Source organism: Cajanus cajan, chromosome 2 (assembly GCF_000230855.2).
Source record: "Cajanus cajan strain Asha chromosome 2, NIPB_CcT2T_4, whole genome shotgun sequence".
NCBI classification, from domain to species: domain Eukaryota; kingdom Viridiplantae; phylum Streptophyta; class Magnoliopsida; order Fabales; family Fabaceae; genus Cajanus; species Cajanus cajan.
The window spans coordinates 10,568,900-10,594,928 of record NC_138518.1 but is presented as its reverse complement, the minus strand read 5'-3'; the positions used below and the strand labels follow the sequence as shown (position 1 = coordinate 10,594,928).

General features: G+C 40.1%; 1 pseudogene across 1 annotated transcript; it reads left to right on the top strand.

The window, feature by feature from the left end:
• The first annotated feature begins 1,677 nt into the window (after positions 1–1,677).
• LOC109814004 (high mobility group B protein 2-like) lies at positions 1,678–25,694 on the top strand (annotated as a pseudogene). The gene is made up of 10 exons (XR_014431307.1): positions 1,678–1,861; positions 1,940–2,218; positions 14,895–14,943; positions 15,464–15,557; positions 15,847–15,972; positions 16,053–16,110; positions 16,202–16,246; positions 24,938–25,018; positions 25,111–25,188; positions 25,413–25,694. The product of XR_014431307.1 is annotated as a high mobility group B protein 2-like (transcript).
• Positions 25,695–26,029: the final 335 nt, after the last annotated feature.

The following is a 26,029-nucleotide window of genomic DNA, read 5'->3' as shown; positions in this document are numbered from 1 at the left end:
ACTACCACTTGGCCAACTCTATCTAACATAGACAAGGGCATGAGGTTAATGCTTGCACCCAAGTCTAGCAGTGCTCTTCCAACTGATAGGTCCCCAATAGTGATTGGAATTGTAAAGCTTCCAGGGTCCTTGAACTTGGGAGGTAAGTTCTTTTGAATTATGGCACTACACCCCGCTTCCAACTCAATAGTCTCCTGCTCAATGAACTTTCTCTTCTTTGTCAAGAGGTCTTTCATGAATTTTGCATAAGTGGGCATCTGTTCTAATGCCTCTGAGAAGGGAATGTTGATTTGAAGCTTCTTAAAAAGCTCCATGAAGCGTGCAAATTGCTTCTCTTTATCCTTTTTACTTGGGGCTGGGGGATATGGCATATCCTTGGTACTAGACACCTTGGATTTCATCTTCAATTCTCTTGCTAGCTGGCTCTTTGTTTTTTTAACAGCAACTTCCTCAGCCAATTCTTCTCCCTCTATGACATTCTCTTTTGCATTTTCTATTTTTTTATTTTTTCGATTATTTTCTCCATCTCCCTCTCTCATTTCTTCCTCTTTTTCTTGTTGCTCTTCCTCATCCTCCAACACACCCACTCTCTTACCACCTCTTGTTGTAATTGCACTACAATTCTCCTTTGGATTAGTATGAGTGTTGGCTGAAAAATTTCCACCAGAATTTTCAGCCAATTGTTTGGCCAGTTGCCCCATTTGAATCTCCAAATTCTTTATAGATGCTTCAGTATTCTTGTGGTTAGAGATTGAGACCTGCATGAACTGATTCAATGTTTCTTCTAATTTAGACTGCCTATCATACAAGTTGGGCCTTTGCATAGGAGGTCTACTAAATTGAGCAATATCATTCTGGTTCCACCCTGTGCTAGGGTGTGATTGCCAATTCTTCCCATAATTACCACCATAATTTCCTCCTTGTCGAGCTTGATTTCCCATGTAATTCACCTTTTCTACATGAGATGGGAAAGTATCAATGCACTGCCCGTGAGGATGATTCAACCCACAAAGATCACAACTTAGAACTTGATGTTGAGTGGATTGTAGTTGTTGTGGAATCCGAGCAACTTGCTTGGTAAGAGCCTCAATTTGTTGGGAAAAGAGCTTATTTTGAGCTAATAAAGCATCTTGAGATCCCAACTCTAGAATTCCTCTTTTCTGTCTTGACTCCCTTTCAGCTAGTAGATCATAATCATTTGTTGCCATAGCATCAATCAACTCTATAGCCTCCTCCGGTGTTTTAAAACGCATACTACCTCCAGCTGAGGCATCCAATAGAATTTTCACCCGTGGCTGTAATCCACCCAGAAAAATATTAACCTGAGTAAGGTCATCAAACCCATGACTTGGACATCTCCTCAACAAGGATTTGTCACTACAAAAAAAATGTTAAATAGTGGAGGTTATTTTGTGGAGGTTTCAAAAACCTCCTTAATTTATTAAAAACTACAATTTTTTTATTTAATTTGCAGAGGTTTATAACCTCTATTAATTAAATATTATTTTTCTAGTTTCTGCCTCCAAAAAAATTTCCCTCTAAAAAAAATTCCAAAATCTGGAATTTCCCTCTTCAACTTTACAGCTTACCTCTCCAAAAAAATAAAAAAAATTTGTGATTTCCCTCCCTAAAAAATCACAAACCCCACGACTCCCCTCCCTAAAAAATCAAGAAACCCACGACTTCTCTCTCCAAAGAAACCCTTCGAAACCCCTTAAGCACCATGAGGGATGAAAGAACATTGCGGTACCCAAACCTCGACCCCAAATCCTCGAAGAACATCGCGGTACCCAAACGCTCGTGAGGGATGAAAATCATTTTCCTCATGCTCTCCTCAACAATCATTGTGCCCCTTTCTCAGGTATTCTTAACATTCCCCCTTCCTCCCTCTCTCTAGGGTTTTGCCTCATGTTTTTCCTTTTTCCCTTTCTCAAATTAGGGTTCCAGCGAGCATGGCGGAGGGTCTTGCGAGCCCCGGCTGCGGCAACCACGAGAGCGGCGACCACAGCCCTCGCTCCAACATCCGCGAGCAAGACAGGTACCTTCCCATTGCCAACATAAGCCGCATCATGAAGAAGGCTCTACGGGTGATGGGACGACCATGACCTCGGTTCTTGCGCGCGAGATAATTAAGCTCGGGCTTCTAAGTGTGACTTCTGGGGCTAACCCTGTCTCTCTCAAGAGAGGTATTGATAAAAGTGTGCAGGGTTTGGTGGAGTGTCGCCACCCGCCGAAACGGACCTTGGCATTCGCGACGATGGTCGGACTCTTTTTAATATTTTTGAAAAGTGGTGGATTGTTAGAACGACTTATTCTCAAACTGAGACCTTATCGAACTAACAATTTTATTAAATGATTCACCAATCCATATTAATCCCAAGCGGGACCCTCCATGGATTAGTGGTTTTCACAAAAAGAAGGGTTCTTGGAGTCGCCACCAATGTTTTACTCAAAACATTGGAAAAAGGGATAAGGCAATTGATTTTCGCAAATCAACCTTGGCCATTACAACCAGAGTTGGGTAAGGGAGTCGGTTACGTGCGGGGAAGGTGTTAGCACCCCACAACGCCCCTTTCGGGTTCCCTATGACGGATTATTTCATAAATAACAGTGTAAAATTACTAAATTACCCCTATTTATTATAAGCGATTATAAATTAAATATCTACATGATGACGAATTTAAATATGCAATAATCAGAAAGCAGTAAAAGAAGGGATTTTAAGAAAGAAACCTTTGAAGCGTGCTTTTATATATTTCAATGAAGTTTAGGAGGCTTTTTGGCGCTCCCTCCCTCTACAAGCTCGCTCGCTCCTTCCTAAAAATTAATCTTTACTATGGAAATCAAAAAGATTTCCCTTCGACTAGTCCGAATTCTCAAGCTAAATGCTCAGAACTCAAGAACTTCGTCGGATCGACTCTCGGAGAGAATTCTAGGGCAGAACACTGCTCAAAAACCCCAGAATACTCAGCAAGAGGGTCCAGAAGTCTGGAAAAAGTGTGGAATGACGTCCAAATGACGTCTTATTTATAGGGGTGAGGCGCAGTACGGCCTCTGACATCAATACGGCCCGTACTGAAGATTTGAACTACAGTACGGCCGTACTGAACTCCAAGGAGGCCGTATTGAGCTCCAATCTTCCCACTTCCTTATTTTAAGCTACTCTAAGACCTCTAAACCTACAGATAATCATCCTAGGGGCTTCCAGGAGTCCTTCTGGCTGACTTTCCTTCGGTCTTCGAGAGTCTTCGAGTCTTATTTCCGACCCGGACAATTTTAGGGGTCTACAGCTGCCCCCCCTTTACTTAGTCAAACGGTTTTTTGGTGTACCGGTTGACAAGTAAAGGAGTTGACCCAACTGTCCAGGGAATAGGCCATCCTTCTGACTTGTAGTGTCTTCTGGTGGAAAATTGTTGAGTAGCCTCTCCAGGTTGAGTATTAGTCGTCGCCTCTCCAGGCTAGCGTGAGTCTTGCCCTCTCTAGGGTGAGTATTAGTCGTCGCCTCTCCAGGCTAGCGTGAGTCTTGCCCTCTCCAGGGTGAGTATTAGTCGTCGCCTCTCCAGGCTAGCGATGATTTTGTCTCCACAGTCCACGATGCTGCTTCGACGGTTGTTTTTTGATTTTGATGCCGCTGAGGGCTGGATAACGCAGGGATCCGTCTAGGGGATGTGCAGTTACTCATAGGTTCTTGTGTCCCAACTTTCCATTGCGTAGTTGGTGCCCATTGGGAAATTCTGTTTCCGTGGGGGTGCAGACACAAAGATGCTCTTCCTGAGGTGAGCGATGCCTTATGATTGGCTGTCGTCCTTTCGACGTTGGTGGAGTATCCCGGTTATCCTTATTCGGGTGACTCTTTTGATTTTTCAATTTTGTTGCCTCTGTGTAGGCTGTTATCCGCTGGGGGATTCTGTCGTTTTGATCTTGATTGGCCTCTTCTGTTAGGCGGATCATCTTGACGTACAATGATTGGCTCAATGCCGAATTCCGCTTGGGGAATGATTATTGATCTTTTTTTATTTTTCTCTTTTTGAAGGGGTGCCTCTAAGTAGGCGAATGATCTTGATGTTTGGTGTTCGGCTGAGTGCCGGATTCCGCTTGGGGAATGGTTATTGATGTTTTTGATTTTTTTGCTTTTTGAAGGGGTGCCTCTGAGTAGGCGAATGGGGATTGAAGATCTTATGTATCCCAGAGTATTATTTAGGAAGCCTCTGCAGGCTTAGCTTCACTCATCGCTTGAGTTGGAAAGCTATCTTTCACTGAGGAAGTCAAAAGTCCTTTGACTTAGATATTCTGTTTGGATGATCAAGCCTCCCTTGGGGAATCTTGCTGATCTTGCTTTGATAGCTTTCACTGGGGAATTTAGTCCGAGCGTGGAAGCTGAGATATCTCTGGGGAGTATTATTTCGGCGAGCCTCTCCAGGCTCAGTTATTTTGGAGAGTATTATTTCGGCAAGCCTCTCCAGGCTCAATTATTCTGTGGGAGTATTATTTCGGCAAGCCTCTCCAGGCTCGGTTATTCTTGTACGTTTTATTGATTTTTTGTTCAGCCCAAGAGTGCAAGCGGAGGTGTCTCTTGGGGAGTATTATTTCGACAAGCCTCTCCAGGCTCAATTATTCTGTATGATTTTGGGATTTTCTGTTCAGCCCAAGAGTGCAAGTTGAGATGTCTCTTGGGGAGTATTATTTCGGCAAGCCTCTCCAGGCTCAGTTATTCTGTATGAGTATTATTTCGGCAAGCCTCTCCAGGCTCAGTTATTTTGTATGAGTATTATTTCGGCAAGCCTCTCCAGGCTCAGTTATTCTGTACGAGTATTATTTCGGCAAGCCTCTCCAGGCTCAATTATTCTGAGAGAGTATTATTTCGGCAAGCCTCTCCAGGCTCAATTATTCTGAGAGAGTATTATTTCGGCAAGCCTCTCCAGGCTCAATTATTCTGAGAGAGTATTATTTCGGCAAGCCTCTCCAGGCTCAATTATTCTGCATGATTGCTGGATTTTCTGATTTTTTTTGCCTTTTCTGTCGATTTTTGGCTTTTTCTGTATTTTTGCCTTTTTTGTCGTTTTTGGCTTTTTCTGTTGACTGCTGTCATACACAAGCAATTTTTTCTATTTTTTCTATTTTATGCGATTGCCTCATGATGAGGTCTTTGAAAATTTCTTTATGGCCAATACGGCCGTATCCATTTCAGTACGCCCGTATTGAGTTGAAAATTTGTTCGTAACCCTAATTTTAGTACAGGCGTACTGAACATGGTACGGGCGCATTGTTTTTTCTGAAGTTTGATTTTTTTGTTTTTTCAATAAACAGAGAATAAGTGATCTTCCAGTACACCTATCATCTGTATGCATGTATGCGGTATGATGCACCTAATTCTATTTGATTTATTTTTTTTCAAAAGAATTAAACGATGCGTTTCTTTGCTTGGATATTGCCATTCCTCTAGACGGGCTGTGCACTGCCGATTTCTGTAACCGAGGAATGATGCGTGTTATATCGAGATGGGCGTCATCAACCCAGTGATCCTCCCCTTCCTTTAGAAGACGTGTCAACCCTCCTATTGACCACTATATCTCCATGTTTCCACTAGATTTTGGGACAAGAGAGAAAAGAAAGGAAAGATATTTTTGTTCTGAAGTTTGTGTTTTAGAGGGGATTTATTTTTCAAAAATGGTTTTTGTAAGAATGGTTGGCCAAGGTAGGCTTATGTGTTTAGGCTTGTTTGATTAAACACTTATGAAGTTAATAAAATCTTGTTTATTGATGTTGTGATTTTGACAACTTAGATAGCTTCCCTTGAACCTTTCTTTTTGAATTCGGTTCATGGTACCATCATGGATTTCTTTTGCTTTTTTGATTGTCCTTATTTTTGCCTAAAACACCCTTTTGTGGCGTTTTAGCGGACTTTTGTTTTTATTCATTTTTGCAACCCTAACTTTTGCCTAGGTCACCCTTTCGTGGGATTCCTAGCGGGTCTTTTGCTCTTATTTTTGCGCAGCCCCCTTTTTGGGTTTCCTGCCGAGCTTCTTTTATTTTAAAGGATTTCTTTTTATCCATGATGGCACTTGTCGAGGCCAAGGGAAGGTGCTCCAAGTTGTCATACACACTTCCACATAAAAATGATGCGGGTTTATTATTATTAAGACGATTTTAACCTCATTCATGTTTATTCAAACAGGGTTAAAAATAATGTGGTTTAGAAATTTATTGTAAGCAAGAAGAGAAGCAATAAGAAATAATAAAGAATGATTTTATTATAATCATAATGGAAACATGTGCCCTATCGAGGCTCGGGGGTCGGGCTATCCCCGAGGAGTAATCTCTAATAGTCATCAGGTCTATACATCCCTATCGGAAGGAGAAAAACACTTGACGACGACGACCGGCCTTAACGCTTGTGAACCGGCCTTCCTAAAGATCTGGCTTAAAGAACGTCGAGAAGGATCTTTGTTCCTCTTCGTCCTTTGATCTTTATTAGGGTTGTATCCTAACCCTTGTTTCCCCGGATTATCCTTAATAATGGGTAGCTCGGGAATTCCTTGGGAATCCTTGCCAAGTCCTTGTCCTGGCAAGTATCCGTTCTTGGTGAGCATGGAGGCTACCTTCTTCATTTCTCGGGGAAATGTTTCAACATTGGAAATTTCCAATGCTTGGAAGGCGGTTTCTAGAGCTTCCTCCGCTGCATCCACGTAAGGTATGGTGGATGGCTTGCTGATGAGTATGTCAAAAACTTGTTGAGATTTCCGTTGAAACACTTTTGTTAATATTTGTAAATTCGTTTAATTCTATCAACGGTCTCAAACACGGCAAGTATACCGGCCGTTCAAGTAGTAAAAATATCGTATCCACAGGGATTAGAAGGTAATATAAGCATTTATTGACTATTCGTGACTAAAGAATAATTCCAATTTCAATATTTTGTCATGTGAATTCAAGGTTAAGACTATTGGAATGAAAGCTGTAAATAAATATTGGTTTGTGAGTGGAAAGGGTAGAAATGATTTTATGGTTTTGTGAGATTGTGGGGTCAGATTTCACCAAACATCAAACTAATGAATCCTTAATCTCTTGTTAAATTCATTGCTTAGTCAACCCAATAGTTTACTCAAACCTAATCCCTTAGAGCAAGAGCCTAGATGTGGATACTGAATATCAATCCCTTGAGTACCCAGTATCTACACCCGCATTACGGGCTAGGGTTTAAGACTACTAATGGGCTAAGCTCCATTCCTAGATACATTTCCCACTAGGCATTTGTTTCAGAGCTAGTTTCAAGGGTTATTTTCCAATACCCAATGGAACCTATATCATGCAATGAGATTAAATCCAAAGCAAGCATTAAGAATAGAAACATAAACAACAATGAATGAAACAACATGTATATATATCATAAAAACCGTAAGGATTACAATAGAATTCGTTGGTTACATCTAACCCCACAAAAAATGGGTGAAACCACTCAACAAAGAGGGTAAATATAAAATAGAGATGGAAGAGGAAGTGAAGAACCGAAGGAAAGACCCACACACGAACGGCTCCAAGCTCCGGGAATCCCTTCCACAGCTCCCAAAACGCGCCCAATGTGTAGATAATGGAAAAACCCTCGAAGTTCTCCTTAAATGCGAGCCTGGGAGGTCAGATTAGGGTTTCGCGCCCGGCGCGTAAGTATCCGCGCCCGGCGCATATTCTTCTTCTTGAGTCTCTGCCAAGCGTCACGCCCGGCGTAATTCTAAATTGCGCCCGGCGTGATGGCTTCCAGAGATGAGCTGCTCTGTTTCGCTCAAGCCCGGCGCGTATCATCTTGCGCCCGGCGCAGCTACCCTGTTCTGCTCCTCAGCTTCTTATACTTCCAATCCTGAGAGATCTTCAACTTTCCACTCTTCACTCAATACCTGCACAAAAAAGAGGTGGATTAAGGTATTGTTAGGTGAATTTGGGTTAGTTATATCTGCACACAAAATGAACCAAAAAGAGAACAATTATATTGCAATGGTTCATAGGATGAGTGGAATTTGTCTAATAAGTCTCATCCAAAAAGAGGTAAAATTGAGACTTAACAACTCCCCCAAACTTAGAACCTTGCTTGTCCTCAAGCAAAAGGTAATTAATCTAGCAGATAACAAGCAATGCAAGTGAGTCAATTTCTACATCCTAGTTTACTTGTATCTTCTTTTCGCAAGCATGAACCTCAGATGAATTTCCAATCACAATTATTGCAATAGAACATGACAAGGTGCAAACAAAGGTTTCAAAAGAGATCAAAGAGCTGAGAAGAGTAATGACTATCTGTGTATGCATCCTCACTAGGAAAATGTTTCTCTCTATGCACACTAGTGTATCAGGGTGAGTGTTTCTCTCTAGTCTACTACTCACGCCACATAATTCAACTTTGCTCTTCGTTTCCAAATGAAACCAGTGGTAAAACAAATGCAGACACTTATCACAAGGTCTTTATTAGGGCAATCTAGGTCAAGCAGGGTCAAGCGGTAGCAGTTTTATGGTTTTTCAAGGATTGAAGGTGCTATAGCTTAAGAGAGCAAATAAGATTTTACAATGATGTCCCTCTCCATACCCCATTACAACAATTTGGCACATGCCCTTTACCTGATCCAAGCCATTAGCCTTTATGAGATGCATATTTACATTTTTGCATCTTAATATTTTTGTTTTTGTTTTGCTTTTTTTTTTTTTTTTTTTTTTTTTTTTTTTTTTAATTTTGTTTTGTAATGGCTGACCACATACTTTCTTCTTCCCAAAATTCCCCATTCTTCAACTCCCCCAAACTTATTTGATGTCATCAGTTTGCTCTCTTAACCAAAGCAAGGGTTATGGTTAATTTTTCATGGTTTGGGACAAGTGGAAGGTGTGGTGTTTAGGCTCAGAAAGGTATGGGTCAAGTGAAGAGTGGAGATGGCTTTTTGGCTTAGATGGTTACAAAATAGAGGAGTATGAATGCCTTGATCATATAAGTGCACAACATAAGCAAACCACCAGGGAAACTCAAGCAAAGTCTATCATGCAACTTAAGCGTAGTTCACTCATAAGTGTTTTAGGCTCAAACCTCACCCGGCTATGCATCCACAAATTATCAAACTCAGCTCAATTCTATGATCAACATTGAAACCCGTATGCAACTAGTTATGAACTAAAGATCTAATGTGACTTGAAAATGTCTAGGGTACATGCACCATAACATCAAGCAAACTACAATCCAGAATTGACCACAAGCAACGCAAGTATCAACAAGATTAAAACCTGTGCTAAAGCAGAATATTCACAAAAAGAACCAACAGTGTAATCACCAAAAGAGATAGATATAAAAATAGTTAAAATACTGAAAATAAAAGACAGAAAAATAAATTGCAAGAAACAAAGGCAAACTAAGGTGAGCTCCATCTGCTTCCATCTATGGGGTCTGGTCATCATCATCTTTAGGGGCTGCTCCACCATCAACGGCTCCGTCTGCATCAGCAGCTCCACTCCCCCAAACTTAGGAGCCTGGTCCCCAGGCCAACCAGTATATGCCTGAAAGTTCTGGTAACCAGAAGTGATTGCGGAGTATAATCATGAAAGAACATGGTGAGCACAAAAATTATACACATTGATGACCAAGCAAATATAGCAAAAAATGGAGAATATCCTTAGACCAAAATTAAGCACAACATGCATGCACACGGAATTGGACGATAATAATGCAACATAAAGCACACACACATACAACATACAACAGAACATAAAGAAACATGATTGAAAACAGATAAATATTGGGTGTCAGGGGTGTGGTGCGCCGGGCTTAACACAGATGCGCCGGGCTTCATATCAGCGAAAATCAACGAGGTTTCAAAATCTGATATCGCGCCGGGCGTGCGTTAAACGCGCCCGGCGTGGTGGTTCGAGAGACCAAAAATTGAGTACTAGGCCGGGCGCAAAAGAGTCACGCCCGGCGCGTAGTCACTTTAAAAGGTCAATTTGCCCAGGTTTTAAATTAGGATCAGGCCTTATTTCCACCTAGACACAAAATTGCCTCATTCCTCACATTCCAAACAAAATGTACCCTATATTTACCCATTCAAACATGATTCTAACAACTAACACATAACACAAACAACATATACCACAAAACATATAACACAAAACATATAACACAAACCACAACACATAATACAAAACAACACTTATAACACAGAACAACATGCAACAAAAATCTAAAACACAGTTCAGATCTCTGGGTTGCCTCCCAGGAAGCGCTTGTTTACTGTCCCGAGCCTGACAGTGACCAACTTGAAATGCTCTGATTCTCCTTCTCCTCTTGTTGCTCTTGTTCCTTTTTGCCCCGTGGTCAACCTCATGATTGCTCAACAATGCTCAGAGGGATTGGTCAATTCAGCTCATAATAGTACCTTGCACACAAGAGAAAGCTGAAGACTAGAGTACACAAGTTAGTTCCAACACTTCATTGCTCAACAAAGAATAACAAAAACAAAGAAAAAGGATTAAATCACAAATAGCTATAAATACTAAATCGCCATTCTAATCCCCGGCAACGGCGCCAAAAACTTGTTGAGATTTCCGTTGAAACACTTTTGTTAATATTTGTAAATTCGTTTAATTCTATCAACGGTCTCAAACACGGCAAGTATACCGGCCGTTCAAGTAGTAAAAATATCGTATCCACAGGGATTAGAAGGTAATATAAGCATTTATTGACTATTCGTGACTAAAGAATAATTCCAATTTCAATATTTTGTCATGTGAATTCAAGGTTAAGACTATTGGAATGAAAGCTGTAAATAAATATTGGTTTGTGAGTGGAAAGGGTAGAAATGATTTTATGGTTTTGTGAGATTGTGGGGTCAGATTTCACCAAACATCAAACTAATGAATCCTTAATCTCTTGTTAAATTCATTGCTTAGTCAACCCAATAGTTTACTCAAACCTAATCCCTTAGAGCAAGAGCCTAGATGTGGATACTGAATATCAATCCCTTGAGTACCCAGTATCTACACCCGCATTACGGGCTAGGGTTTAAGACTACTAATGGGCTAAGCTCCATTCCTAGATACATTTCCCACTAGGCATTTGTTTCAGAGCTAGTTTCAAGGGTTATTTTCCAATACCCAATGGAACCTATATCATGCAATGAGATTAAATCCAAAGCAAGCATTAAGAATAGAAACATAAACAACAATGAATGAAACAACATGTATATATATCATAAAAACCGTAAGGATTACAATAGAATTCGTTGGTTACATCTAACCCCACAAAAAATGGGTGAAACCACTCAACAAAGAGGGTAAATATAAAATAGAGATGGAAGAGGAAGTGAAGAACCGAAGGAAAGACCCACACACGAACGGCTCCAAGCTCCGGGAATCCCTTCCACAGCTCCCAAAACGCGCCCAATGTGTAGATAATGGAAAAACCCTCGAAGTTCTCCTTAAATGCGAGCCTGGGAGGTCAGATTAGGGTTTCGCGCCCGGCGCGTAAGTATCCGCGCCCGGCGCATATTCTTCTTCTTGAGTCTCTGCCAAGCGTCACGCCCGGCGTAATTCTAAATTGCGCCCGGCGTGATGGCTTCCAGAGATGAGCTGCTCTGTTTCGCTCAAGCCCGGCGCGTATCATCTTGCGCCCGGCGCAGCTACCCTGTTCTGCTCCTCAGCTTCTTATACTTCCAATCCTGAGAGATCTTCAACTTTCCACTCTTCACTCAATACCTGCACAAAAAAGAGGTGGATTAAGGTATTGTTAGGTGAATTTGGGTTAGTTATATCTGCACACAAAATGAACCAAAAAGAGAACAATTATATTGCAATGGTTCATAGGATGAGTGGAATTTGTCTAATAAGTCTCATCCAAAAAGAGGTAAAATTGAGACTTAACAACAGTCACCAGCTTGTCACCCACTATTAATTTGACTTTCTGGTGGAGCGTAGAAGGAACAACTTTTGCATCATGAATCCAAGGCCGGCCGAGGAGACAGCTGTATGCGGGAGTAATGTCCATCACTTGAAATTCGACGTTGAAGATGGTGGGTCCAATTTGGATTGGGAGATTGACTTCTCCCACCACTTCTCTTTTAGAACCGTCGAAAGCTCGAACGATCATGTTGCTCGGGTGCATTTGGATTCCCTTGATTGCCACTTGATCAAGAGTTCTTTTAGGCATCACATTCAAGGAAGATCCATTATCCACCAAGACTTTAGCGATGTGATACTCCTTGCACTTTACAGAGATGTGCAAGGGCTTGTTATGATTTGGTCCCTCAGCGGGGATTTCTTCATCGATGAAAGTGAGGTGATCATTAGCCGTGATGTGACTAACGATCCCCTCAAACTTGTCTTGGGAGATAGTACGCGATACATATGCCTCGTTCAAGACTTTCAACAGAGCTTGCCGATGCGGTTCGGAGCTTAGGATCAAAGACAACAGCGTAATCTTTGCTGGCGTCTTATGAAGTTGATCCACGATGGAGTACTCGCTCTGTCGGATATATTTTAACAGCTCATCAGTCTCCTCCTCGGATTCTTTATTTTCCTCGGTTTTTTCTTCTTTTTCTTTCCCTTTATTCTTGGGAGCTTTATCATGAAGATCTTCAGGAGTGTAGATCCTGCCACTCCTAGTCATGCCCCCAAGTCCAGCGATGTTAGAGATATCGCTGTCGGCAGAAGAATGGATGTCGTATATCCATGGCACAGCCTTATTCGATTCGTAGGGAAAAGGTCTTGGAGTAGTGATCCTTAACGGTGTTGGACCTTCCCCTTTGTTCGTCTTGATTACCAACAACGGAGTTGACGTGTGTTCGCTTGGCACGGTTGTTGGCTTGCATTTAATAACAAATGGCGTGCGATCCATTCTGAACATACGCATCGCTTAATCCTTTCTTTTTATTAATGTTTATTAATGATTTATTAGGAGGGATGTATGAAATGCAAACCTAGATCCCTCCATGATCTTTGATAAAAATGCATGATATGAGATGATGGAGTTGAATATGCATGCATTGTGTTTATTCAACTAAGCATTATCATGTTTTCGGGATGTCCCTGAGATGATGCATGATATTGCTTGGTTTGGATAACCCTTTTTTTCTTCTTTTTTTTTGGGTATTTTGTTTTTTGTATTTATTATTTTTTTTTGGGTGAAAAGGGAATCTACCTATATGAATGTGATGATGGTAGATGTTAACACCATGTAATGGAAGATTCTTATTCCTATTTATTCTTATTTTAAAAGGGGAATGTTGTATGTTTAAAGAATGCAATGTATGCTCAAACAATGTCACATAAACAATGCACACACAATTCACTCATCCACGAACAGTCACGAGCGAATCACGAGGTAGGGGTATCCTGCAGAAAAGTGCATATTCAAGGAGGTTCTAACTGTTCTCACTGGTCTGAGGCCCCCAAGGTGCCCCCATTATAGGGACCCAATTCCTCTCGTCGTAAGTCGATGGAAAGTTCCAACGCACTGTCGGACTTGAGTTCATGGTTATCACCTTGAGTGATGCTTTCCGACAACGGTCTACGGGCACCTATAGACCCATTCGACAACCGGCCGTACTAACATCCACTCCCTATGGCTTACCACTCATGCCCCCGGGTATAGAGGGAACTGTTGTGTGCAAAGGTTTGTGTACAGTTTGTATTTCAAACAATTGCGAGAATTTAAACATACAACAGTTATTAAAAGCCATATAGATAAAACATATTATCATACAAGCGAGGGGTAATACAGTAATTTTAAACTATTATTTTGAAAAGAATCCATCACTAAATGGGATTGACTCTCGAGGCTTCCCCAGCGGAGTCGCCATCTGTCGCCACCCGCCGAAACGGACCTTGACATTCGCGACGATGGTCGGACTCTTTTTAATATTTTTGAAAAGTGGTGGATTGTTAGAACGACTTATTCTCAAACTGAGACCTTATCGAACTAACAATTTTATTAAATGATTCACCAATCCATATTAATCCCAAGCGGGACCCTCCATGGATTAGTGGTTTTCACAAAAAGAAGGGTTCTTGGAGTCGCCACCAATGTTTTACTCAAAACATTGGAAAAAGGGATAAGGCAATTGATTTTCGCAAATCAACCTTGGCCATTACAACCAGAGTTGGGTAAGGGAGTCGGTTACGTGCGGGGAAGGTGTTAGCACCCCACAACGCCCCTTTCGGGTTCCCTATGACGGATTATTTCATAAATAACAGTGTAAAATTACTAAATTACCCCTATTTATTATAAGCGATTATAAATTAAATATCTACATGATGACGAATTTAAATATGCAATAATCAGAAAGCAGTAAAAGAAGGGATTTTAAGAAAGAAACCTTTGAAGCGTGCTTTTATATATTTCAATGAAGTTTAGGAGGCTTTTTGGCGCTCCCTCCCTCTACAAGCTCGCTCGCTCCTTCCTAAAAATTAATCTTTACTATGGAAATCAAAAAGATTTCCCTTCGACTAGTCCGAATTCTCAAGCTAAATGCTCAGAACTCAAGAACTTCGTCGGATCGACTCTCGGAGAGAATTCTAGGGCAGAACACTGCTCAAAAACCCCAGAATACTCAGCAAGAGGGTCCAGAAGTCTGGAAAAAGTGTGGAATGACGTCCAAATGACGTCTTATTTATAGGGGTGAGGCGTAGTACGGCCTCTGACATCAATACGGCCCGTACTGAAGATTTGAACTACAGTACGGCCGTACTGAACTCCAAGGAGGCCGTATTGAGCTCCAATCTTCCCACTTCCTTATTTTAAGCTACTCTAAGACCTCTAAACCTACAGATAATCATCCTAGGGGCTTCCAGGAGTCCTTCTGGCTGACTTTCCTTCGGTCTTCGAGAGTCTTCGAGTCTTATTTCCGACCCGGACAATTTTAGGGGTCTACATGGAGGAGTTAGAGAAGAAGGCTAGGCCTGTTAAGGGTGGAGATGATATCAAAGGTGTGACTATTGTTGTTTTTGTTGTTAGTTAATTTGATATTGATGTAATAGTAAGACTATTTGTTGCGGTTTATGGTTTGTTTGTTTGTTTGGGGTGGGTGAGGTTTATTACTATCCTTTATAAGTTACTACTTTTTCTTGTAAATTACATGTTACAAATCACCGCACACTTTTTAAATAACTATTCTGTCTACTTTTTTTTTCTAATTTCTTTTTTAAAATGAGAGTGGCACGGCGTGCCTTTTTTGGTCACCAACAGTTAACCTAATATTTTGTGTGTGCATGTGTGATTTGTGTTGTTGCTACAAAGTTTCAAACTAATGATTTTTTATAAGGGGGATTTCTAGGTTTGCATGTAACATTTGGTGAGTCTCAGTTAAATTCATAGTTGGTTGCATCTATTTTATCCTGATTTTATTGGGGATCTTGATTTATGTATTAAGCTAATTTTATTATTTAACTGTTTGAAATTTTATCCATCTTTTGTCTCTTTTTATTGAAATTTTTTTTGTTGTTGTAGATTGTTTTGTCACAGGAGCTTAAAAAATGAAGAATGCAAAGGGTAAGGGAGCAGCGAAGACTTCAAAAGAAGCTCTGAAGCCTGTTGATGACCGGTTAGTTCTCGAGTTCCTGTAGCATTACAGTTTGGTGAAAATTATTTAGGCATTTTGATTTTTCATATAACTTTGCATCTCTTTGTACCATTACAGTTTGGTGAAGTTTATTGAGGCATTTTGATTTTTCATATAACTTTGCATCTCTTTGTTGATCAGGGTGTTGGCTTTCGGGTGCATTTTTTAATATCTAAACATTATATTATTATCTGATTATGCATATTTGATGGTGCATCCAGTTGTTACATGAATAGTGTAGTGATGGAACATATATCTCTATTGCTTTCAGAAAGGTTGGAAAGCGGAAGGCTCCTGCTAAGCCTGAAAGGAGTAGAGCACCAAAGGCAAAGAAGGAGAAGGCTAAGAAAGACCCCAACAAGCCTAAGAGACCATCCAGTGCTTTCTTTGTGTTCCTGTTTGTATCTGTCTTTTCTCTTTACTTTATTATATATCTCCTTTGGAAAATTACATGACTTGTTTCATGGTCTGTGGTAGTGAGGAGTTCAGGAAGACCTTTAAGGATGAGAATCCTCATTTGAGGGGTGTAGAAGTTGTAAGTTACATGTCAAATTGCTTCATCTTCAATGATGATGTACCCTTTTTGAATAAGCATCTAAATTGTTTGCTTCACTCTTTGATTGAAGGTTAGGAAAGCTGGAGGAGAGAAATGGAAGTCCTTGTCCAGTGCTGTAAGTTCTGCAATTATGATAAATAATGACACGTTTTTGTTGTCTTTTAAATTAATTTACTCTTTGTTGTGCTTTTAGATTCTTTCGGGTATAATTTTAAGTATGTAAGCAAATGTTTTTTCAATTAAATTCCAGTATATCAGAATATATATATATATATATATATATATATATATATATATTGATGGAAGATAGCTTAGTTCCATGCACGTCCTTGATCTTGGTTCAACAAGGGAGACTCCAAGAGTTGATAAAAAAATGGAGGAGATGGTGGCGGAAGCACAAAGGTGAAGGTGAAGATGATTTGCTCAAGGTTGTCTCATCCAAGTGTAGGATGAAACCTATTTAGGGTTTTGCTTTTATGGTGGAGATGGGAGGAGGTTAGCCAAAGGCAACCTAGTGCTAAGGAAAAGGTTGGTGTTTAGGGTGGTGGAGATGGCGCACAAGGTGTATGGGAGGTGTTTGGTGGGGTGTTGCTCCTTTTGGCTAGCTCACTTCACTAAGGTTGGTGAAGGCCACCCAAGGTAGGCCAAACTCACTCACTCACGGTGGTGGAAGGAGGAGGAGAAGGGGAGGAGGCCGTGGAGTTCCTAGAGACTAAGGAGAATGACAATGAGGCAAAATGCACACTCAATATCATTAATATCCAAAGTGTCTACAAGGAGCTAGACTAGGGGGATATATAGGAAGGCTTGCATTTAGGGTTGCATTTAGGGTGAGTGGCCGAATTTCACTAGGGAGAAATGCACCCTAAATGAAATGCCAAATGCAACCCTAGATGCTACTTGGTGGCCAAGTTTGGCATCTTTAAGGGTTTAGGTTGGCTACAACAAGGTGCATGATAAGTCCATGCATCCTTGGCCCTCCAATTGGGCCTAAGCCTACCTAACACCAAAAAAATGACCAAACAACACCACTAAGTGTGCGTCACCTCCTTAATGGATGCACCCTAGCCCAATTAAAATCCTAAGCATCTAAATTACCCCAAAATACAAGGGCAAAAATGGGAAATACAAAGAAATAAATCCTAGGACTAAAATACCCCAAAATACAAGGGTAAAAATGGAAAGCAAAGTAAATCCTAAACTAATGAGGCTTAGGAGAGTATTAGTACTCTATGATCATGAGGAGAGTGTCCCTTGGTGTGTGAACACCCTCCTCCTCTTCAACCCTCCTAGCCATGGACCTAGTAATGGGGCCCACATGAGTCTTCAAGGATGGTCCTCCATCATCCCCTCCTTCTTGAGAAGCATCTGACCTCAGATTAGAATCTTCATGTATATCTTCAGCTCCTAAAAATGGTGTAAGATCACAAACATTAAAAGTGGAGCTTGTGCCATACTCAGAAGGAAGATCTAATGTGTATGCATTATCATTTATTTTATGAAGGACTTGGAATGGTCCATCTCCCCTAGGGTTGAGTTTGGACATCCTTTGAGTAGGGAATCTATCCTTCCTCAAATGAAGCCAAACCCAATCTCCAACCTCAAAAGTAACTTTCTTTCGACCCTTGTTGTTGTATTTGGCATATTTGTTAGTTTGTTTTTCAATTTGCCCTTTGATCTTTTCATGGTATTTCTTAATGAAATCGGCCCTAGATACTCATTCTTTGTGAAACAATGAAGGGGTATTAGGGAGAGGCAAAAGATCAAGAGGGGTGATGGGGTTGAAGCCATATACAACTTCAAAGGGAGAAAGATTAGTAGTCTTATGGACTACCCTATTATAAGCAAATTCAAGGTGGGGAAGACAATCATCCCAAGTTTTCTTATTGCCTTTGAGGAGAACCCTCAACAAAGTGGATAGGGATCTATTCACTACTTCAGTTTGGCCATCAGTTTGGGGATGACAAGTAGTGGAATAGAGAAGCTTAGTTCCTAGTTTTTCCCATAATACTTTCCAAAAATGGCTAAGGAACTTAGTATCCCTATCAGACACAATTGTTTTGGGTAATCCATGCAATCGGACCACTTCCCTAAAGAATAACTTAGCAATATAGCTAGCATCATCTACTTTGTGGCATGGTATAAAATGAGCCATTTTGCTAAAACGGTCCACTACCACAAAGATAGAATCAAATCCCCTTTGAGTCCTTGGTAGCCCAAGCACAAAATCCATGCTAATATCTACCCAAGGGGAGCTAGCTATAGGAAGAGGAGTATAGAGTCCATGAGGCATTACTTTGGACTTTGCTTTCAAACAAGTAATGCACTTGGAGCAATGCCTTTGGACATCTATTCTCATGTGTGGCCAGTAGAATTTAGCTTTTAAGAAGCTTAGGGTTTTATCAACCCCAAAATGGCCCATGAGTCCCCCTTCATGGCTTTCTTTGACCAAAAGCTTCCTAATGGATCCTTGGGGTATACAAAGTTTTCCCATTCTAAAAAGATACCCCTCAAGAAGGTAGAATCCATCAAAAGGCTTTTGTAGACACTTGGCATAAGTGGCTTGGAAATCTCCATCCAGCTCATACAATTCCTTTACATCATCAAAGCCAAGAATATGAGTTCCTAGGATAGAAAGCAATGTGTGCCTTCTTGAAAGAGCATCAGCTACCACATTGCTCTTTCCCTTTTTATATGTGATGATGTAGGGGAATTGTTCAAGGTATTCCACCCACTTTGCATGTCTCTTGTTCAACTTCCCTTGCCCCCTAAGATACTTGAGTGACTCATGATCAGTGTGAATGACAAATTCCTTAGTCACTAAGTAATGCTCCCAAACTTGGAGAGCTCGTATGAGGGCATAGAGTTCTTTGTCATAGGTGGGATAGTTCAAGGTAGCCCCATGGAGTTTTTCACTAAAGTAGGCTATGGGGTGACCACCTTGAAGTAACACAGCACCTATGCCAAGCCCAGATGCATCACATTCTAGCTCAAAGGTTTGTTCAAAATTAGGTAGAGCTAGAATAGGTGCATTGGTGAGTTTCTCTTTAAGGGTTTTAAAAGCTTTTTCTTGAGCTTCACCCCAAAGGAATGGTACATCCTTCTTAACAAGCTCATTAAGAGGGGATGCAAGTGTGGAGAAGTCCTTTACAAATCTTCTATAAAAGCTAGCTAAGCCATGAAAGCTTCTAACTTCTCCAACACTCTTTGGGGTGGGCCATTCTTGAATAGCCTTTATTTTCTCAGAGTCAACTTGGACTCCTTCTTTGCCAACAATGAATCCTAAAAATTTCACTTGTTCTTGACAAAAGGTACATTTTTCAAGATTGGCATAGAGGTGGTTGACTCTAAGAATTATTAAGACTTGCCTTAGATGTTCAAGATGTTCATCTAAGGTCTTACTATATACAAGGATGTCGTCAAAGTAGACGACAACAAACTTCCCTATACAATCCCTAAGAACATGATTCATTAGGCGCATGAATGTACTAGGGGCATTAGTGAGGCCAAAAGGCATCACTAACCATTCATACAAACCAAACTTGGTTTTAAAAGCGGTTTTCCACTCATCACCTTCTTTAATTCGAATTTGGTGATAACCACTTTTAAGGTCAATTTTGGAAAATACAATGGCCCCATGCAATTCGTCCAACATATCATCTAGCCTAGGGATTGGGTGCCTATATTTTATTGTGATGTTATTGATGGCTCTACAATCAGTGCACATCCTCCATTTGCCATCTTTCTTAGGCACCAAAAGAACGGGGACAGCACAAGGGCTAAGGCTTTTTTGAACCCAACCCTTCTTCAACAAGTCATCAACTTGAGATTCTATCTCTTTGGTCTCTTGGGGATTAGTCCTATAGGCAGGCTTATTAGGAAGACTAGCCCCCGGAATAAGGTCTATTTGATGTTCTATCCCTCTTAAAGGTGGAAGTCCACTTGGAACTTCTAGAGGAAATAGATCATCAAATTCTTTTAAAAGTTTTTGAACCTTAGGAGGTAGAGACTCAAGTTCATGACTAGTGGCAGCAAGTGTCTCTTTGAGGTAGAGAAGGTATAAAGGTTGTTCACATAGAAGTGTTTGTTTAATGTCATTTTTAAGGGAAAAATGACTTCTATGCACAACTTCCTTAGAGGGGACACTAGCCTCTAAGCTTGATACCTTCTCTTCATTTTTTTGTTTTTGCTTTTGTTTTCGTTTTGTTTTTTCTTCTTCTTCTCTTTTGGCTTTCATTTTGACTTGGTCCTCATTCACTTGTGAAGGTGATAGAGGACACAAGACAATTTTCTTTTCTAGATGATGGAAACTTATCTTATTGGTGAGGCCATCATGGATGGTTTTCTTGTCAAATTGCCAAGGCCTCCCAAGTAAAATATGACTAGCATCCAATGGCACTATATCACATAGAATTTCATCCTTATACTTGCCAATGGAGATAGGTATATTTACTTGTTGGTCAACTACAATCCCTCCTTCCTCATTGATCCATTGCAATTTGTAAGGTTTAGGATGAGGAAGAGTAGTTAAGGCTAACTTGCTAACCAATCTAGTACTACAACAATTACAACTAGATCCATTATCCACAATGAGAGAACAAGTGTTTTCAAAAACTTTACATCTTGTGTGAAATAAGTTCTCTCTTTGGGATTGGTCTAAGTTACTAGATTGATTACCAAGAAGCCTTCTTACCATTAATAAGTCTCCTTCACATGGGTAAGTTTCTTCCTCGGATGCTAAGACTTCTTCTTCATCACTTGAAGATGAGGAAGTAGCTTCATCAAGGCTACTATAGTGATCTTGACCTCTTAAAATCATTGTTTTCTTGGTGGGACATTGTGAAGCAATGTGCCCTCGGCCAAGACACTTGAAGCACTTGACGTCACTTGTCTTAGTGTCTTTGGAAGGTGCCCTTTGAGAAGTTTCTTTTTCTTCTTCCCTTATCCCAGCTCTCATCATGAGTAACTCCATAGATTGCCTATATTCTTCCACACTTGATGACCCTTGTTTCAATCTTTGGAGCTTATCCATAAGCTCACGGTCATAGTATGGAGGAATATGCCTCCTTCTCAAGGCACTACGAAGCTCATTCCAATATTGAATTGGAGGCTCGTGGTTTATTCTTCTTTCTTTTTCTAGGGAAGTCCACCAATACATAGCATGCCCTTGGAAGCTAAGGGTTGCTAAAGAAACCTTCCTATCTTCTTTTATTCCATGGCAAGAGAAAAGTTGTTCAACTTTCATTTCCCAATCAAGATAATTTTCAACATTATCCTTGCCATGAAATGGGGGAAGAGTGATGTTGGGTTCCTTATTGGAAGACTCCCTATGTCTATGATGCCTAGGGGGTCTTTGATAGTAATTATCATTGTGATGACTACTATAAAAGACTTCACTTGAAGGTGAGGTATGATGCCCCTCCTCCTCATGAATAGTTGAAGGAACCAAGGTCCCTTTGCCTTTTGAAGGCCTAGGAGAAGTGACTCTTGGTCTAGAACCACTAGCCTCTCCTCCCATAACTAACCTTTGTAGCATCATTTTTATTTCTTCATTATTTCTTTCTTGCGCTTTTTCTTTTCTTCTAATCTCTTCCTCTCTTTTTATATTTTCCTCTTCTTTTCGTCTTAGGTAATCTTTCAATTGCCTAAGCTCATCCCTAACACTAGACCTAGAACTATGTGAATTATGACCATGTACACTAGAATGTTCACTCATCTTTGATCAAAAGGTTTTCACAAAATTTCACAAAGAGTTAAAAAGGTTTTCACAAAGATTGAGTGAGAAAAGGTTTTCACAAAAAAAAAAAAAAAATTTAAAGGTGCAAGATTAGTATAAAAGGCCTATGTGTACAAATTGAACCTTCAAGGGGAGGTGGACTACTAAGAATCACTTAAAAACCAAGCCCTTTTCAAGTAAAAATCACTAAGCCCTTTTTACCTTTCTTACAAAACAATTTTTTGACACTACCAAGTGTGTGTGTGCACGCACCCCTAGTAGGCAAAGTAAGCCTTCTAAACGTTTTTGGAAAGCAAAGTAAAAACCTAAACAATTATACTAGGAAAGCTAGAAAACATGCAATGGAAAGCAACTTAAAACATACACTAGTCGGGGTCCTAGTGAAGGTTTTCAAATCACCTTCTCTACACGCACTAAAATCCAAGTTGAAGAGGTTTAAAATGGCCAAAATTACAAACCAAATGAAAGAAATTAATGGCCTAAAAACAAGGTGGCCGAATGCAAGAAAAAACCAAAGTAAACAAAAATTAGGTCTTCAAAGCTCCTTCTCTTTGGTTCCTTCACAAGTAGCAAACGTGTTAGCACCTCTCCCAAAGTGTTTACTCTCCCTTTTTGGTTTAGTGAAAACCCTTCCTAAGGCTAGGTTGGGTTTTGGTTCACTCCTCCACTCAATCCACCAACGGATTGCTACTTTGCTAGATAAGTGCTTCACCTACAAGTAAATGAAAGCAACTAAGAGCAAGAGTTCCAAAAAAATAAAACTGAAAAGGCTAATTATGAAAGGCTAAACTCAGATTGAATAAAGTTGAGACAAAACAAAGAGGCCAAAGGAAAGAGAAGCAAAAATTAAGACTCAATCAATAAAAGCTAGCACACAAAGGAATAAACCTAGAATGGCACTAGAATTGGTTTGTGTTTAAGTTTCACTTGCTTAAGTCTTTTTAATGTTTTCGGTTCAGCCAAGGTATAAGTCCCAAAATGTGTCCAAAAATGTCAAATGTCCAGCTCCAAAAGTATAGGTATTGTCCAAGTCCACAAGTCTAGCAACTAGTCCTTTTTGTCCAAGGAAAATTTTTTTTTTTTTGTTTGTTCTTTATGTTTTCTTTAGGTCACGGCCTTTCCTTTTTAAAAGTCCTTGGGTCCAGATTTTTTTTAACTTTTTCAGCCCAATTAGTTGCTTAGGTTTTGCACTTGTGGTGGCACAAAAATTAGGTCAAAAATATGTAGCATAGGAGCAAGACAAGTGGCGCATCCTTAGAGGTTCTTTAAGGAATATTTTGAGTGGAATTGGTTTTGTACTATTTAGGTCAAGTTGTTTTAGCACAAAATATCCAGCACCTCTTAGATTCTTTTAGGGTTCTTGGAAAACAAGAAAGCAACTTAGACAAGTGAAAATGCAAGGGTAAAGATAGGCGGTTTTTCTAGCATGTGCAAGAAGGTTCACACATGGAAAATCATGGCAACATAGAACATGCTAGAAGCTATTAGCATGCATGAATGACCTAGATAGGAATTCTATATGACACGCCCACTTAGTGTGTATGTAACATAGTATTTTTTTTTTTATGTTTTCATGCAAGGTGTTTGGGCACATACATGGAAAATATGTAAGACAAAATATAGGAAGTAAAAATGACAAAACAATAGGTAGATTCAAAAAGAAAAATGCATGAACATGTAATACTCAACCTAGCATAGAAATATGACAACCTAACAATGGAACCTAAAACATGGAAGGTTCAAGGAAAACAAGTATGAACCACACAAAAATATTCGGTCAAGAGAGGAGAAGAAGAGAAATGACCGAATACAAAAATAGAGAACAAAGAAGACTCAAAGGGAAATAAGGAAGGAAAACATTTACCCTTGAAGAACCATGGCTCTAGATACCACTTGATGGAAGATAGCTTAGTTCCATGCACGCCCTTGATCTTGGTTCAACAAGGGAGACTCCAAGAGTTGATAAAAAAATGGAGGAGATGGTGGCGGAAGCACAAAGGTGAAGGTGAAGATGATTTGCTCAAGGTTGTCTCATCCAAGTGTAGGATGAAACCTATTTAGGGTTTTGCTTTTATGGTGGAGATGGGAGGAGGTTAGCCAAAGGCAACCTAGTGCTAAGGAAAAGGTTGGTGTTTAGGGTGGTGGAGATGGCGCACAAGGTGTATGGGAGGTGTTTGGTGGGGTGTTGCTCCTTTTGGCTAGCTCACTTCACTAAGGTTGGTGAAGGCCACCCAAGGTAGGCCAAACTCACTCACTCACGGTGGTGGAAGGAGGAGGAGAAGGGGAGGAGGCCATGGAGTTCCTAGAGACTAAGGAGAATGACAATGAGGCAAAATGCACACTCAATATCATTAATATCCAAAGTGTCTACAAGGAGCTAGACTAGGGGGATATATAGGAAGGCTTGCATTTAGGGTTGCATTTAGGGTGAGTGGCCGAATTTCACTAGGGAGAAATGCACCCTAAATGAAATGCCAAATGCAACCCTAGATGCTACTTGGTGGCCAAGTTTGGCATCTTTAAGGGTTTAGGTTGGCTACAACAAGGTGCATGATAAGTCCATGCATCCTTGGCCCTCCAATTGGGCCTAAGCCTACCTAACACCAAAAAAATGACCAAACAACACCACTAAGTGTGCGTCACCTCCTTAATGGATGCACCCTAGCCCAATTAAAATCCTAAGCATCTAAATTACCCCAAAATACAAGGGCAAAAATGGGAAATACAAAGAAATAAATCCTAGGACTAAAATACCCCAAAATACAAGGGTAAAAATGGAAAGCAAAGTAAATCCTAAACTAATGAGGCTTAGGAGAGTATTAGTACTCTATGATCATGAGGAGAGTGTCCCTTGGTGTGTGAACACCCTCCTCCTCTTCAACCCTCCTAGCCATGGACCTAGTAATGGGGCCCACATGAGTCTTCAAGGATGGTCCTCCATCATATATATATATATATATATATATATATATATATATATATATATATATATATATATAAATGAAATCATTCTATTAAAGAAGGATTTATTTTTTAATTAATGTTGACTCCTCTCCTTGGAATGAAAAGGAGAAAGCTCCATATGAAGCCAAGGCTGCAGAAAGGAAAGTTGAGTATGAAAAACTTATGAAAGCTTATGATAAGAAATAGGTGAGTAACATGTTTCGGTTGTTCTGTTGTGTGTGCCTGTGTGGTTTTTTGATCGTCTTGTTTATATACTTTATTTTCTATCATGTTGCCAGGCAAGCTCTGCTGATGATGATGAATCGGACAAGTCCAAATCTGAAGTGAATGATGAAGATGATGAAGCTAGTGGAGAGGTAGCCTTCTTTCCCCTTTCTATGTTAGCTATGTTATTTATTTTAGAATGTATTCTCTGCACCTTCTTGAATTTTGAGTGTTATAAGAAGTAGCTTGAACTAAATGAACATTGACTTTTTTGGTTTCTTTTGTTTCAAGATTTTTGTTCTAAAGGGTGAAAAACCTGATTAGATTCTTATTTTTTGAGTATTTTCCTAATTGGTGTAATGTCATGTTACTTCAGAGTCTAGATGGTTGCATAGTGGCATCAGCAGCAGCGGATGAAACATTGAGGTTTTGGAATGTGTTTGGAGCACCAGCAGTAGCAACTAAAGCTGCACCAAAAGCTAGAACTAAGCCATTTTCAAATGTGAATTGTATTAGATAGGCAAACAATATTTGTTCCACGACAAGCAGAAAACAGATTGATAGATAGCAAATGCAAATGCATCATTGGAACAGAGAGAGACATTGATGTACATTGTTGTAACATAGCAATGATTTATGTAAACAGACTTTATTTCCACGCGCTGTGATGAATCGTGTTGTTGTAGTTGGAAAGCAAGCACGAAGCTGCCCAAGCTTATGTTGACGCCGCGCATTGCTATAAAAACCTAATATAAATGGTATGCAACAATGCATGTGCTTACGTGCAATTCAACAAGTTTCTTTTGTGTTCCAAATCTTATATATGCCTTTGCACATCATCAAATTATATAATGAATGTCAATGATGCTAAGCTTCTTTTTTCTATATTTTTAATGCTAAGATTTTCTATTTTTTTGCTCCTTTTATCTTGTGTTACTTATCTCCAAGATACTTGAATAAAACCCTGCCAGAGTTGGTGAGGGTGTCTGTTGA